Source organism: Pipistrellus hanaki (genome assembly GCF_964339955.1).
Source record: "Pipistrellus hanaki genome assembly, chromosome: 13".
Taxonomy (NCBI): Eukaryota; Metazoa; Chordata; class Mammalia; order Chiroptera; family Vespertilionidae; genus Pipistrellus; species Pipistrellus hanaki.
The window spans coordinates 13,698,256-13,713,962 of NC_140515.1; the positions used below are offsets into that span (position 1 = coordinate 13,698,256).

The window sequence follows — 15,707 nt, forward strand, 5'->3', positions numbered from 1 at the left end:
GGGTCCTGCTCGCCCTGGGCAGAGACTGTGCTGCGTGTCTCAGTGACTCACTCAGACCAGCACCGCCTGCAGGGGGTGTTGAAACTGTTGAAGGGATCCCGAAGGATCTCACAGGGAACAGTGCTAGGGGAAGGTGGGCGGCTTGGAGTACAGGTGTGGTCTTGCTTCTTCTTATAACGTTGAAGTTTGCTGGCCTAACTCGGAGGAAGAAAAGAACAACCTCAGGAGTTTCCTCCAAGAAGACAGGCAGCTTGCCTGGTAATTGAGTCCTTGGGAAGGACCAGGGAGACCTGAATTGGATTCCTCGGCCTCCCTGTTTCTAGCATTTTGACCTTGAGCAAGTCTTTAACCGCTCTATAAACTGGGAATGGTGTGTTGGGTAGTTAGGTTGATGGGGGCAGAGGATGTCTCATAGAACCCTCTGTGCAGTGGGTGTGATTATTGTGGGAAATGGAGGCAGAGTGGAGAGAGCTACCATTATACTCTTCCCACCCAAAGCTCTGAAGCCGCCATGTTGCCCTGGGTCACCATTTGGTCATGTAGTAGGCTTCTCTACAGAAACATGTCTATGCCTGTCTGTCTGTCTGTATAGAGAGATTGATTTGGATTTAGAGCTTGATTTTGAGGAATTGGTTCAGGCAGCTGTGGAGGCTGGCGAGTCCACAATCTGCAGGGTCAGCTGGCAGGCTGGAGACCCAGGGAAGAGTGGCAGGTAGGGGTCTGAAGATTGTGGACTCGCCAGCCTCCACAGCTGCCTGAACCAATTCCTCAAAATTCCTCCATGCCTGCTGGCGGAGTTTCCTTTTATTTCAGAGAGGTGAGTCTTTCTAGTAAGGCCTTCAACTGATTAAATGAGCTCTACCCACATTGTAGAGGTAATTTGCTTTATTTAAAGTCTAAGATACCCTTATAAAAACATAGGATCGTGCTTGACCAAATGTCTGCACACCATGGCCTAGCCAAGGTGACACACAAACATAACCAGCACAGACAGGGTTTCCTGTCATTGGGTGGCTGTTGGGAGAATCCTTGGTGGAACACCATTGAGTTTGTTCAGGATACCCAGAATCCTGTACGGGAGGAGAGGCAGAATGTTAGTTCAGACTGGTTTCTGAGAACAAAAGGCTGGTGGTGGGAGGAATCACTGACCCTGTAGCTTGAACTATCAACATTGTAGCTCGTACATCAGGGTCTCATATGAAGGAATACCTCTAACATTTTCATGCAAGTATCCCCATGTGGTGGCTAAATTAGTAGCTGCCAGCTACTCTGGGCTTAACATCTTTGTCTTCTCAGAACTTCCAACAGAAATCCTGGGGCTTAATCTCATTGGTCCAGTTAGATCATGTGCTCATTTCTGAACCAATCACTGCCTCAAGGGCAATGAATGTGCTAATTGGCCTAGACTAGTTATGGGGCCTCCTCTGGAACTGAGCTTCAGCACCACCCAAACCAAATGGACTGGAGCACAGAGAAGAGCGACTCTGGCTGGGAAATTGATAGCTGTTTGTAGGAGGACAGGTTGCTGGAGGGGCTAAAACTTCACATGACTGCCCCTGCCTCTCCCCACAAGTCTGTCCTCCTCCCTGCCTGTCCCATTGCTTTCCTCTTTCCCTGCTCCTTCTTTCTTCTTCTCAGACATGCACTGCTTTCTGTCCCTTTAAAAACCTGGCTCTTTCTTTCCTAATTTTGAAACTCCTAATTCATCTGAGGAAGCAGATGCTTCAGAAGCAGGCTGCCTCGGAGAGCAGTTTGGAGCCGCATCCTGTACGTGTGATCATTGCCCAGGGACAGTTTGGTACCAGCTAATCAGTTCCTGGTGTGGGAGGATGGAACTCCGAGTAGCTGAGTACTGACTGATGCTGGGGAATGGGCAAGTTACATGTGCTGTATCTTTGCTCTGTCCACTTAGCCAGCGGTCTACAGTAGGGCACTTAGAAGGGGAACTAAGGACTTACCTCTGAGTTGTAGCAGACACAAAGAAATCACATGCTAGACAGATCAAAATTGGAGGCGGGGGAGGGTGAAAGCTGCCTGTAAATGTTTTCTGGGGTCATAATTGTGTATATATAAGGCAGCTTTATTGAGATATAATTCACATACCATGCAATTTATGCATTTAAAATGTGCAGTTCTTGTGTGTTAGCATATTCTTAGGGCTAGGAAACCATCAGTAAAATCTAATTTAGAACATTTCATCCTTCCAAAAGGAAACCCCGTACCTATTTGCAGTGCCTCTCCATTCTTCTCTTCATCCAAGTCCCTAGCAACCACTAATCCACTTTCTCTCCATATAAATTTGAATAATCTGAGCATTTCATGTCAATGGAACCGTACATTCTGTAGTGTTTGTGATTGGCTTCTGGCACTTAGCATAACATTTTCAAGGTTGATTCATATTGTTGCATGTGTCAGTATGTCATTCTTTTATTGCTGAATAATTTTCTATTGTATGGATGTACCACAGCCAATGGGTATTTAGATTGCTTCCACTTTTTGACTATGATGAAGAATGCCTCCATAAACATTTGTGTACAATAATTGTGGGCTGTATACATTTTCATTTCTCTTGGGTATATGCCTAGGAGAGGAATGGAATTTCTGAGCCATCGGGTAACTGTGCTTAACTTGGAGGATTGCTGAGCTGTTTTCCAGAGCAGCTGCACCATTTTATAGTCCACCAGCAATGGTGGGGCCCAATTTCTCCACATCTTCTTTAACATTGTTATTGTGTCTTTTTTATTATTGCCATTCTACTGGGGGGGAAGTGGTGGTCTCATGGTTTTGATTGGCATTTTCCCAGTGGCAAATGATATTGTGTATCTTTTCATGGATCATTTGTATATTTCATTAGCTTTTGCCTGTTTTCTAATTGGATTTCCTTTTTCTTATTGAGCTCTGTATATACACTGTCTGCAGACATTTTGGACATAGGCTCCTGGAGTCCTGTGAAGCCTTGACTTTTAACTGGCTCTGGGTTAATGGAAATATATCATTTAAGCCTAAAAGGAAATCAAGGAATAGACTAAGCTGTAATTGGTAGTATTTCCGGTGATCCGGGTGTAGCATTTGAAGATATCTGGGAACCTGATTCCTCATTTCCTTCCAACTTCTTTTTTTTTAATGTCAAAAATTACTGAAATGAAAGAACAGCACATGGAATATTCCTATATCTTCCTCTAGATTCACCAATCCTTAACATTTGCCACATTGCATTCTGTGTGTGTGTGTGTGTGTGTGTGTGTGTGTGTGTGTGTACAGTTTCTCAGAGCTGAATCCTTTGATATAATGACCTTCACCTCCAAGAATTTTAGCATAAATAGGCTATAAAGCAGAATATGCTTCTACATAGCCATCATAATTTTATCATATCCAAGAGATGTTATATTAACTAAATAATATCCAACATTTAATATTTAAATTTCTCTAGTAACAACCCCACCCCCCACCCCCCCACCCCCCCCACACACACACACAAAATGTACTTTCTTGCCTTAAAGAAAACCCAGGATTGTCCTGGCCAGGTGTGGCTCAGTTGATTGAGCATTATCCCATGCATCAAAAGGTTGCTAATTCAATTCCTGGTCAGGACTCGTGCCCAGGTTGTGGAGCTCTCACATCGATTTGTCTCTCCCTCTCATCTTCTCTCTCTCTCTAAAATAAAAAAAAATAAAAAATTCATATTAAAAAAAACAAAAAACAAAAACAAGATCCATTCAAGAGTTACATTACATGTCCTTGTCTTTTAATCTCCTATAAGCTAAAAAAAAATTTTCTCTCTCTTTGTCTTTAGTGACATTGATATTTTTTTAAGAGTCCAAGCTAGTTATCTTGTAGAATAACCCACACTAAGATTTGTCGTGATTGCTTCCTTGTGATTGGAATTAGGATAGACTGTTTTTGGCAAGAATATTGCATGTGTGATGTTTGTACTTCCCATGCAACACATGTGGAGGTATGCACTGTCAATATTGCCTGTAATTGGCAATGCTTAGTTTGATCACTTGATCAAGAGGATGTTTATCAGATAACTCCATTGCAGAGGTAAGTATTACTCCCAGTAATACTTCATAATAATCTGTGTGAATATCTTGTTTCTTAACCCCCCAATTGTATAATTACTTGCTTTAATCAGCTATTACATTGACATTTGCAAAGTGTTTATTTTATTTTACTTTTTCAAATATATTTTTGTGGAAGGGAGAGATAGAAACATCAGTGATAAGAGAATCTTTGATCAGCTGCCTCCTACAAGCCCCACACTGGGGATTGAGCCAGCAACCTGGGAATCAAACTGTGACCGCCTGGTTCATAGGTAATGCTCAGCCTATGAACTGAGCCACACTGGTTGTGCTGATTTTTTAAATTTTATTATTCACTCTCCATTTCCTAGTTGGCATTATTTTGTCAAGAAACTTTTATTGTCTCATACTTTTAAAAAATATTTATTTCTATTTTCTCCTTTTTTCTCTTTTGAATTTCACAGTGAACTCAAGAATCATTTTAATCACTGTTGTTTTGTCATTAAAGAAATTAAGCTATGTATCCTTTCAAATGGGCATTTCTTAATGCCTACTATGCACCAGGCATTGTAGTTTAAAGAATTAAATTGGATTAACTTGAAGGCCTCTTTCAGGGCCAAATTATTTTGTGATTCTGTGACCATTAAGTCACATCCTTGTACCTGTCTTTGTGTATTTAATTCCACCTGTTTGCTAATGTTATCTTAGTATCTAGTCAAAATGTTTTATAGAGTTGTATTTATTGAAGGAGGCAAAAGCAAGCAAAGAACTTCAGGATAATCTGTGTCTCAGTGTTCAAGGCCAGGGGGAGTCCAGCTCAGGAAGGTTCAATGGTTTCCCTTCTGTCCAGCTTAGCTATCGCAGCCAAGGCCCCTGGATAAAGTCAAGGGCCTCTTAAGGTCACAGGCGTTGTATTAGACACACTTGCCCTGACTGAGCACTTGGCCATCAACTCCCTCCCCAAAATAAAAGCAGTGCTTGAGGGCTTCGGGCGGTTCTGCCACCATCCTCTGCACCTGTGCCCAGGCTCTGAGGGGCAGAGGTCCCTGCTTTACAGAACGCACTTGCCTCTCGTAGGATGGGCTTCTCACACACAGAGAGCTCACTTTTCAGATTCTGTCTGACTTTCTTATGTAATTAGCCATGTAAAGTACATTTTAGTCATGTCATATTAATCTCTCCCTATATGGGATGGTCAGTTGTATTGTACTTCATTGGTAGTTCAAGAGACAAATTCATCGTGACTCTCCATTTTTTTGCCTTATACCCAACCCCTGACAAAGATGTCTTTATTATTCTTTTCTTGCAAATTAATCTCTAGATAGTTTTGACACACATCCCTTTTTCTCTCTCCTTCCTCTTAGGCCAATAAGACCCACTAGCCTTGCCTAATTAATCCCACTAGAGCACTGGTCCCATTTACATCTGTGCCCTCTGCCTCCCACCATCCACTCTCCCCCAGTAACTGGCGGGAGAAATGGGGATTATTAACCCTAAAATATCCTAAGTGCCAATTTTATTGCTGTCTTGAAAATAGCTCCTCGCCTGCAACAAATAACAGGGCACACCTAGGAGGAACAAGCATGGCAATTTATTGCTTTTCTGAACCAGTGCTTTTCCCTTGGGAAGGCTACACTTAGAGCTGATATTTCCATTCTTTGAGTGCAAGCAACAGAAAGGGATTGTGCTAGCTTAAGGGAGGAGGAGGAGGAGGAGGAGGAGGAGGAGGAGGAGGAGGAGGAGGAGAGAAGGAGGAGGAAGAAGAGGAGGAGGAGGAGGATGGGAGAAGAAGGAGAAGAAGAAGAAGAGAGGAGGAGGAGGAGGAGGAGGGGAGAAGAAGGAAAAGAAGGAGAAGAAGAAGAAGAGGAGGAGGAGAAGGAGGAGGAAGAGAAGGAGGAGGAGGAGGGAGAAAGAAAGAAAGAAAGAAAGAAAGAAAGAAAGAAAGAAAGAAAGAAAGAAAGAAAGAAAGAAAGAGAAAGAAAGAAAGAAAGAAAGAAAGAAAGAAAGAAAGAAAGAAAGAAAGAAAGAAAAGAAAGAAAGAAAGAGAAGAGAAGAGAAGGGTATAGAGTGTCTCCTAGATTGTAAAGCCAAGCAGACCTGGGGAGAATAGGACCTGAAGATCAAGGGAGCAGGAACCGATGTCTGTTGGTCTGACTTGTTCCATCTGTGCTTTTCTGCTAAAAACTGTCATGGAGAGAAAATTAAATGGGCTTGCCTGGGGGCGTATGCCTAGTAGGGGTGCAGCAGGGATGGAATTTGATTGACATTCTCAACTGGGGAGGGAGCATGGTACCCAGGGAAACTGGGGCTGCTCTTTCCAGAAGAGGCAAAGGAGGCTGGCAGATGTGAACAGCACTGTCCTCAACCCAGCAGCACCACGCATCTTTGTGAATTATCATCTGTGCTGTCCAGGACTTTGGAGAGCAAGGCTTTCAGCCATTTTCCCTCTGCAAACAGCCACCAATCTTGTAGCAAGCTTTGCCACATGATCCATGTACCTGCTTCCTTCTTTTACTTTCTCTGCCTCCATAGTTTTTGGCAGATCTAGGATCAAAAGAAGTGGAAGGCAAGAAACAGACAGAGAAGGCAAATGGCTGAGAATAGGTTAAAATGATTAACTGTCCTCTGGAACTTTCCAGACTTCAAATATTTATTTCCAGGGGGACCACTCGGTTTCTCATTAGAAATTCACTGGCGTGGTCACTGCTGCCAGGAGCTGTAGGTCTGTAAATGTCATGTTTCTCACGGGCAAGTTGGTGAAATTTGCTGATGACACAAACATGCTTAGGTTTAGGAGAAGGCAGGACTGTGTGAGTCCCTGGGCCCAGTCGGTCCCTAGAGAGTCTGTTTGCGGGGAGTGGCGGGAAGGGAAAGAGAAATAGCATATTTAGCACCAGAAGCCAAGACGTCAAACTTGAGGACAGCAGCGCTGTTAAATGGCCTCCCATGACATCCTCTCGTGTTCTTTCTCTGATCTGTGTACTCAGGATGACCTTCCCTGTGTCCGAGAGGCGAGGAGGAAACAGCTGAGAGGAGCTCCTGGTTCCCACACCCAGGAGCTATTTCTATTAACAGGAATGTTGATCATAATACCAGTTAATCACTTATTGGTTACTTACTAGGCCCTGGGCACTATTATTGGGCATTTTATTTACATCATGAATCCGCTCTGTAACTAACCCTAGGAGCAAATGCAATGACAAAACCGAGGCTTTGGTTAATTGTCCAAAGTGCCACCAGTAGGAATGGGTGAGGAGGGGTAAGAACAGGCACCTAGCACGTCGGCCACGCTTCTTCCTGCCTGTGCAGTGGGGGTGGGGGCTCTCTGTCTGGGCTGAGGAAGTTGGTAATAAAGGCTCCGCCCCACTCTGGAGGCTGAAGTGTGTATGAATGTTTGTATTTAACAAATGTTTATCGAGCTGTTCCTCGGTGCTAGATCTGCACCCTCATAACCAGAGGGCGAGCCCCCTAGGAAAGTCAGTTTCTTACACTGCAGGCCAGAAGCTCTTAGATGTTTCTTCTATTGGGTTTAGAGTTTCAGCATTTGAATTTGGGGAGAAACAAACAAAGGCCGAGGTTGTCATTTCTGTTAGGGCACAGGTTTCTGCTCTCACACCCTGAGTTAACCCCTTGACCGAAATTGTGGAATGTGGCTGGCTTTGGTCCCTCCTCTCTGCATTTGTAACTCCTGCCAGGGACATCCCAAGACATCCATGTAGCTTGTTTGCTTATGTCCTTCATGTCCCCTTCCCAGTGGGACTGTCTCTGTCCACACTATTCCAATGAGAACTTTACAGTAGGCTCAGGCTGAGGGTGTGTGGTGGGCAGGAACTGTCAGGTGACTCCCAGGGTCTTGGTCCCTTGATGCTGCTCCCATGATGATGTTGTGTTATCTGGCAGAAGAGAGGTCACCTGGGTCTGCAACTACAAGGAAGGGGATTCTGCCAACAACTGGACAGGCCTGCAGCGGTTCCCCCCAGAGCCTCTCGGATAAGCGGCCAGCCGCCCACCAGCACCTGACTTCAGATTGATGAGCCTCTGGGGACCCAGCAAAGCCCCCTGCACTTCTGACCTACGGACTGTGACATAATGAATGTTGTTTTAAGCTGCTAAGTTTGCCGGGGTTTTTTAGAGCAGTGATAGGAGACTAATACAGATGGCAAATGGATTTATCTGTCACAGCAGGCTGGCCGCTCAGCTGGGCCTGCCTCACAGCTGTGTTGGAAGGGAGCTGGGCCCACATGCAGGCTCCGTGAGGACCGGCGGTGGCTGAGGGTGGCTGTTTGCCACATGCATGCCATGCTGGTCTGGTCTCTGCCACTGAACTAGAATGACAGGGTTAGAGAAAATTAAGTTGTTAGGCTGGAGACAGAAACAGAGAACACAGAATTATTGAAGAAAATCAGCCAGCAAAATAAGAATTAAGACTCAAGAATACGTCCTTCTCTCTCTTTCTCTGCCATTGAGGTGTGTGCGTTCACCTCTCCTTCACCATGTCTTCCCACAAGACTTTCAGGATCAAGAGGTTCCTGGCCAAAATCAGAACCGGCCCATTCCCCAATGGATTCAGATGAAAACTGGTAATAAAATCAGGTACAATTTGAAGAGGAGACATTGGAGAAGAACCAAACTGAGCCTATGAGAAATCACTCATGAGAGATGACTCACATATTTATGTTGCATCCAGGTTGCCTACACCTTTAAATGATTGAAAAGATGCTACTGTCTGGACAGTTGGAGCATTTTAATTGGAGAATTACTGGACTTGTGATTTTGCTCTGTTGATTTTTTCCCCCCTCCTGCAATAGTAGGATGGTTCAGTAATAAATGTGTGAGATCTTTAAAAAAAAAAAAAAAGACTCAAGAATAGATGACCGTCTTCGTTCATTTGGGCTGCTGTAACAAAAATATAGACTAGCTGGCTTATAAACAACATACTTTTGTTTCTCCCAGGTCCCGAGGCTGGGGAAGGTGCCAGCAGATCCAGTGTCTGGAGAGCTATTTCTAGGCATAGACTGCTGTCTTTTTGCTGTGAGCCCTCCCTCTGAGGTCTTTTTAATAATGACACTAATCCCATTCATGAGGGTTCCAGCCTCATGACCCATCACTTTCCAATGGCCCCATCCCCTAAAACCCTGGAAATCACTTTGGGGTTTAGGGTTTCAACATATGAACTTGGGGAGAAACAAACGTGTGGTCTATAGCGAAGACCTGGGTTGACATTTCTGTCAGGGCACAGGTTTTTGCTTGTTTGGGTCACTGTTCTATCCTCAGTGTCTAGAACAGTGCCTGCCATATAATAGATGCTCAATAAAAAATTTTGAGTTGAAGCTCTGGATAACAAGAGAGAGGAGTTAGGGAGTAGCCGAGTGGGTTACTGCGTTTTGGTGCTAGAGGGCCTGAAATCAGATTGCATTCCTGCTACACAGTTTCCTCATCTCAAATAGGGAGATTGAATGATCCTGATGCAGTGTGCTTGTGAGAACTGATGGCGAATGTGCATGAAGTGTTAAGCCCAGGGCCCAGCACCTGGTCAGTCCCCCCCAGTGGTAGCAGGTTAGAATAGGGTTCCTGATGGTCAGTAACAGCCGTGTGCTCAGGCTGAGGGAAGCAGGGAGGCTGTTTCACAGGTTATCAGGAAGCTCACTGACAATCCCAGACGCTGGGGAGCTGGGCTCTGGGCACAGACAGATCAAAGGGAAGCTCTCAGTGGAGTCAGACAGCCAGAAGCTCCCAGAACGGGTTCCCATGGACATGGCGGCCGCCACCGCCCACGGAGGCCCCAGCTCCCAGGGCTCTGCATGCTGACCTCGCCCTGCCCCCCTAGAAGCCCTTCTATAGCTCACTGACAGACTCACACCGCCCTCACCCCTGCTCCTGTGTGTCTGCAGGTCCAGACTATAGACTCAGACAAGGACCCAGATTGGCCAGGCCTGGCTCATGCTCACGCTCCAGCTGCCAGGAGAGCTGGCGAGAGAGGTGCTGCCTCTCACCCTCTGCTGTGAGATAGACCGTCTTCCACCTACAGGACAGGAGCTCTGCACACACAGGAAGGCGTTCAGACACCAGACAGCACGCCCCTGCCACACCCTCCAAATGGCAGAATCTACTGCTACATTCCTCATTAGGCTGCTGATCCAGGGTCAGAAATACTCTTTTTTTTTCTTTTTTAATTTTTTTAAAAAATATATATTTTATTGACTTTTTACAGAGAGGAAGGGAAAGGGATAGAGAGAGAAACATCGATCAGCTGCCTCCTGCACACCCTCCACTGGGGATGTGCCCGCAACCAAGATACATGCCCCTGACCGGAATCGTACCTGGGACCCTTCAGTCCACAGGCCAACGCTCTACCAGTTTCGGCTCAGAGATACTCTTACAAGAGGACAGAGGGGGCCCGAGGGTTCAGTGTCAGGATGACTCAGGTAGGAGGGATGCATTGAGGAGACTGTCTTTCTCCTTCTGATGCTTTCACCTTGGCCCCTGCTGACCGCTTCTGCAGCAGAACATGCACAATTACTTAATGTCCAGCTTCCAAACAGGGTCAGAGCAGTGAGGTTCACGGGAGTGTGCACTATCCTTGAATCCAGTCCCAGAGCTCTTTGGCCCTCATGCTTCTAGCAGGACACACAGAGACCTGTGACACTTCCAATAATAAATAATTCCGCGGTGACACCATCAAGAGTTGACTGTTTTTCTGTTTCTGTGGTTTTTATAACTGAGAATGAATACCCTCTCAAAATAATCGTCTGACAATTGATAACATTTATCTAACGCTCATCATTGTTTAGCTGCTGGCTAAATACTTTAGGTTGTGCGTGATTTCATTCAATCATTCCTTCTGTGAGGCTTGGTGTGATGATCCCCATTTTGCAGGCCAGGAAACAGGTTTAAGGAGCAGGTCATCCACATTGTAGGTAGCAAAACATGGACTTGCACCAAGGTCTGCCTGCCACCAAAGTGTATGGTCTTACCACAAACTTATGTGCAGCTGATAGAGTGCGAGCAGTAGCAGTCCCTTTCAGAGCAGGCTTTGCTGTTTGTCACTGAGCATTGCAAAGAGGCCGTATCATATTCAAGTTCAGCATAAAGACTGCGGAAAACCCACAAATGTCTTTTTGGATTTAGATGGGAATTAGAAAATTTGGACTTGCAGGTTTTTTTCTCAAGAGTTTGCCTGCAGATCAAGTATTTTTTTTTTTTTAAATAATGATAGAGGTATGAGAGAACATAATTTTTTTCTGTAATCAAGATAATGAACTCAGTTGCCTGTATTTATTTCCATTAGCACAGTGATTACATATAATTAAATCCACAGCATCGTCAGAAAAGGCCAGCTAACAAAAAACATAGAGCAGGAAGGACGCATGATCTTTTCATGGAGAGGAGGTTGTGCTCTCCCCGCCCCCTCTGATGCCAGTCCCCAGCACTCCGCTCTGCCTTTCCTCGCCCCTCTCACTGCATCTTCTAACATTCTATCCAATTTATTTATTTTTAAAAATATATTTTGTTGAATTTTTACAGAGAGGAAGAGAGAGGGATAGAGAGCTAGAAGCATCGATGAGAGAGAAACATCGATCAGCTGCCTCCTGCACACCCCTTACTGGGGATGTGCCCGCAACCAAGGTACATGCCCTTGACAGGAATCAAACCCTGGACCCTTCAGTCCGTGGGCTGAATGCTCTATCCAATGAGCCAAACCGGTCAGAGCTACTCTGTCCAATTTAGTATTAATTGTGCTCACTAACTGTCTCCTCCTAAAATGTAGGCTCCTTGAGGACAAGCCTTGGTTTCACTCTGTGATAGATCGCCAGTGCCAGGAAGAGTCCTGCCACTTAGCAGGTACTCACTGAATGTTTGTTTAATGAGGGAGTGACGGTAATTAGAGGGAGAAGAAGGAGGTGAGCAGAGTTCTCTGAGAAGACGGCATAGGTTTGCGTGAACGTTTCAGTCCCTCATTGCTGTGGCACCAACTCCTCAAAGTCAGGAGCTCTGTGCTTGCCATCTGGCCTTAGGGACGTGGGCCGGCTCAGCTCCACTAGTGCTGGTAGTAGGGATGGGGGAAGGGATGGCGCTCAGCTGGTTCTGAAGAGACCAGATGGCCCCCTCACCTGACTGGGTGCTGCTGACCTTGTTCCCTCTGCTCAGGGGCTTTCTCGCCAGGCGGCCTCTCTCTCCAGCCAGGTAGTCCAGACTACATGGCGGCTGGGCTCCCAGAGGAGCATGGAAGCCTCCCATCCTCTCCCTCCTCTGCCAGCACAGCTCCCCCACATCCTGCGGAAGGGCCTGTCCCAGAGCCAGCTCTTCCAGGCCGGGGCCCTGACCCTGCCTCTTGGGGGCAGGAGCAGCCATGCGTCATGGTGAAGAGCATGTGGATGGGGAAGGGGCTGCATTTGTATTTTGAGTTTGTTTGTTCCAGTTTACTTTTTCTTTATTGCAATAAAACATACATAACATAAAATGTCTAGTTTAATCATCTTCAGTGGATAATTTAGTGGCCTTAAGGATACGTGACCATGTCCAGCATCCATCTCCAGAATCTTTTTCTTTCTTTCTTTTTTTTTTTTTTAAATATATTTTATTATTTTTTACAGAGAGGAAGGGAGAGATATAGAGAGCTAGAAACGTCGATGAGAGAGAAACATCGACTAGCTGCCTCTTGCACACTCCCTACTGGGGATGTGCCCACAACCCAGGTACATGCCCTTGACCGGAATCGAACCTGGGACCTTTCAGTCCACAGACCGACGCTCTACCACTGAGCCAAACCAGTTTCGGCTCCAGAACCTTTTTCATGTCCCCAAGCTGGAACTGCCTCCCTGTCCTCTCCCCTCCACCCTCCCACCCCTGCTCACCACCACTCTGCCCCTGTCTCCATGGACTTGTATAATCATCCAGACCCTTCACCTGCTTGGCTTAGGTCACTAAGTGTAATGTCCTGATTGCTCATCGTGTTGTAGCTGGGTCAGAATTCTTTTCCCCTTTAAGGTTGAATAGTATTCCCCCGTGTGTACGCACCACACTTTGATTATCTGTCCATCCTCCAGTGGACACGTGGGTCACCCCGCCTGCTGGCTCCTGTGCGTGATGCTGCCATGAACACGGTGTACCACTCTCTGGTCCACCCCCTCCTCTCAGTGCTGCTGGGTCAGCTGGTAATTCTCTGCTTTAGGAACTGCCCTTCTGTGTCCACAGCAACTGCACCGTTATATATAGGAGGGAGCTCTTTTTAACAGTCCGTAACACGATACTAATATCTCGTTTCTTGCCGAAACCGGTTTGGCTCAATGGATGGAGCGTCGGTCTGCGCACTGAAGGGTCCTCGGTTCAATTCCGGTCAAGGGCATATACATTGGTTGCGGGCACATCCCCAGTTGGGGGTGTGCAAGAGGCAGCCGGTTGATGTTTCTCTCTCATTGATGTTTCTAGCTCTCTATCCCTCTCTCTTCCTCTCTGTAAAAAAATCAATTATATAGATTAGGGATGTCGAACTCAATCAGAAAAGGGGCCAAAATCTAAAATCCAGCCTAAATCGCAGGCCGAATGGTTTACTGAACAGTCGTAAACTGACAATGTCATAAACTGACAGTGGAGTGCAGTGATGACATCGCGGTGCGGGCCACATTGCAAGGCCTCGCGGGCTGGATTTGGCCCGCAGGCCTTGTGTTTGACACATGTGATATAGATAGATAGATAGATAGATAGATAGATAGATAGATAGATAGTTTCTTTATAGCCGGTAGTCACCACTTTTACCAGTATGAAGTCTCTTAACTGTGCCTTTTTCTTTTTCCCTGCTGCTGCTGAAACATGTTCTTAACACACTTTTTTTTCTTTCTTTTTTTCCATTTCTCCCTTTCCTCTTCCAGGTGTGTATGGTCCTGCAGCACTGAGCTTGTGCCAGGTTCCCCCACTCTAGGCAGCGCCTCCCTTCAGTGCAGGGTCTGCTCTGGGCTCAGCGGGGCGCAGGGGCGGTTCCCAAGGCTGCTGCCCACCCCGGCACTCTGCAGCTCAGCTCGCAGGGTCCCAGGCGAGGGGGTCCTTTCCCTGAGAAGCTGGAGCATCGCCCCGGAGGACAGCTCGGGAGCTCCCTCTGCTCCCAGCACTGCCAGCCCTCTGTGACTAATCTGAAAATGAATCTTTTGAGAAAAAGAAGGGGGGGGGGGGGAGAAAAAAGCACCCTCCCAAGAGAAATAATGAGAAATTGCTAAAAATACTAGACAGTTTATCGCTTCTGTTCCTAAAGGCCCTGGTGTTGGCGAGCTTTAGCGGGTGATCATCCCCCCGGGGCACGCTTCCTCGGGAAGGCGGTACAGTGAAGGCTAACAGCTTATAATTTAAACCACAAATTGTGTGCGACATTTCCGTATCTCACTTGGGGGTTCTTATCTCTATTGTTGTCTGAGAAAAGCTTTCCTTTCATTATCATTGTTTGAAAGCAGTTAATGCCCCTCAAAATCAGGCACCCCCTCTTCTGTATAATGTGGCTCATTTCTGTGCCTTTTAAAGAATGGGATTAATAAGCTTACCTCTGACATTTACAATACTCTCCTACACCCAATCCATAACCAGAGTAATTATGTTCTTCAGTCTCGAAAGCTTCCAATATTGGGAGAAGGCCCAGGACTGTGATTTCTCCAGACTTTTTTGGAGTGAGCACATACTTCCATTCGCCTTTGAAGGTAATCTTTGATATAAAGCTTTTCAGGATTCAGCCACCCAAATGGAGATCCTGGTAAGAGCCAGGGCTCTGTCGCCTAGCACAGGTGGGTTCCAGTTGCTATGTGCCCACTCACTCACTGCATTATTTAGGGCAAATTATTTCATCTGTGCCAGCCACAGCGACTGCATCTGTCACATGCAGAAATCAAGAGTGCCCACCTCCATGGATTGAACTGAATAGTCAAGGACCTGTGCCTGGTACAACATTAAGTTAACTAGTTATTTGTTCCTGTTATTAAATTATACGTTCCCTGAGAGCACAGTCTATTTATTTTCATCTGTGAATGCGCTGTTTAGTGGTACATGGTAAGTATTCATAAATAATCTGCTGAAAGGAATTGTTACAGAAAACCAGTGTACATATTATCGAGCTCTGTATAATTAGTTTGTTCCTATGCTATATTTTAAACTATAATAATGACTATAGAAATGAAGATTTTTTTTATTTGAGAAATCACTGTGTACTAGGCATTGAGGTAAGCATTTTACATTTATCAACTCCTTTAATTCTTAGCATAACCTTGGGAGGTAGGTACTATAAGTGTGTCCATTTAACAGATGATAAAGCGAAGGCCAATAAAGAAAAGTTAAGTCACTTCCCCCCCTCAGTAAAGCAGTAAGTAGCTAACCAAAATGTGAATTCTCCTAGGCCGGCCAAAGTCCATACTTTTAACTTCATGTGTTTTCTAAGTTTTTGTTCACAAGACCCCTTTAGTCTCTTAAAAGAGCTTTTGTTTATGTGAGTTATATCCATATTTACCATAATCAAAATTAAAGATGGGAAATAAAAGACATTAATTTATTTAATTATAAAATAAGAAATATATTACATGTTAATATAAATACCATATTTCCCAAACAACATCAAAAAATTAGTGTGCACAATAACGTTATTTTTTAAAATCTTAATGTCTCGCTTCAGAGAAGACAGCTGGATAACATCTGCTTTTGCATTTAGTTTGT

General features: G+C 45.4%; 1 protein-coding gene and 1 pseudogene across 3 annotated transcripts in view; both read left to right on the forward strand.

Moving 5' to 3' along the window:
• Positions 1-15,707, forward strand: part of PRICKLE2 (prickle planar cell polarity protein 2) — a 316,918-nt gene that overhangs the window by 107,919 nt on the left and 193,292 nt on the right. The gene's annotated exons all lie outside the window — the stretch shown is intronic.
• On the forward strand, positions 8,516-8,879 carry LOC311631946 (large ribosomal subunit protein eL39-like; annotated as a pseudogene). Its single transcript has one exon. The product of its transcript is annotated as a large ribosomal subunit protein eL39-like (transcript).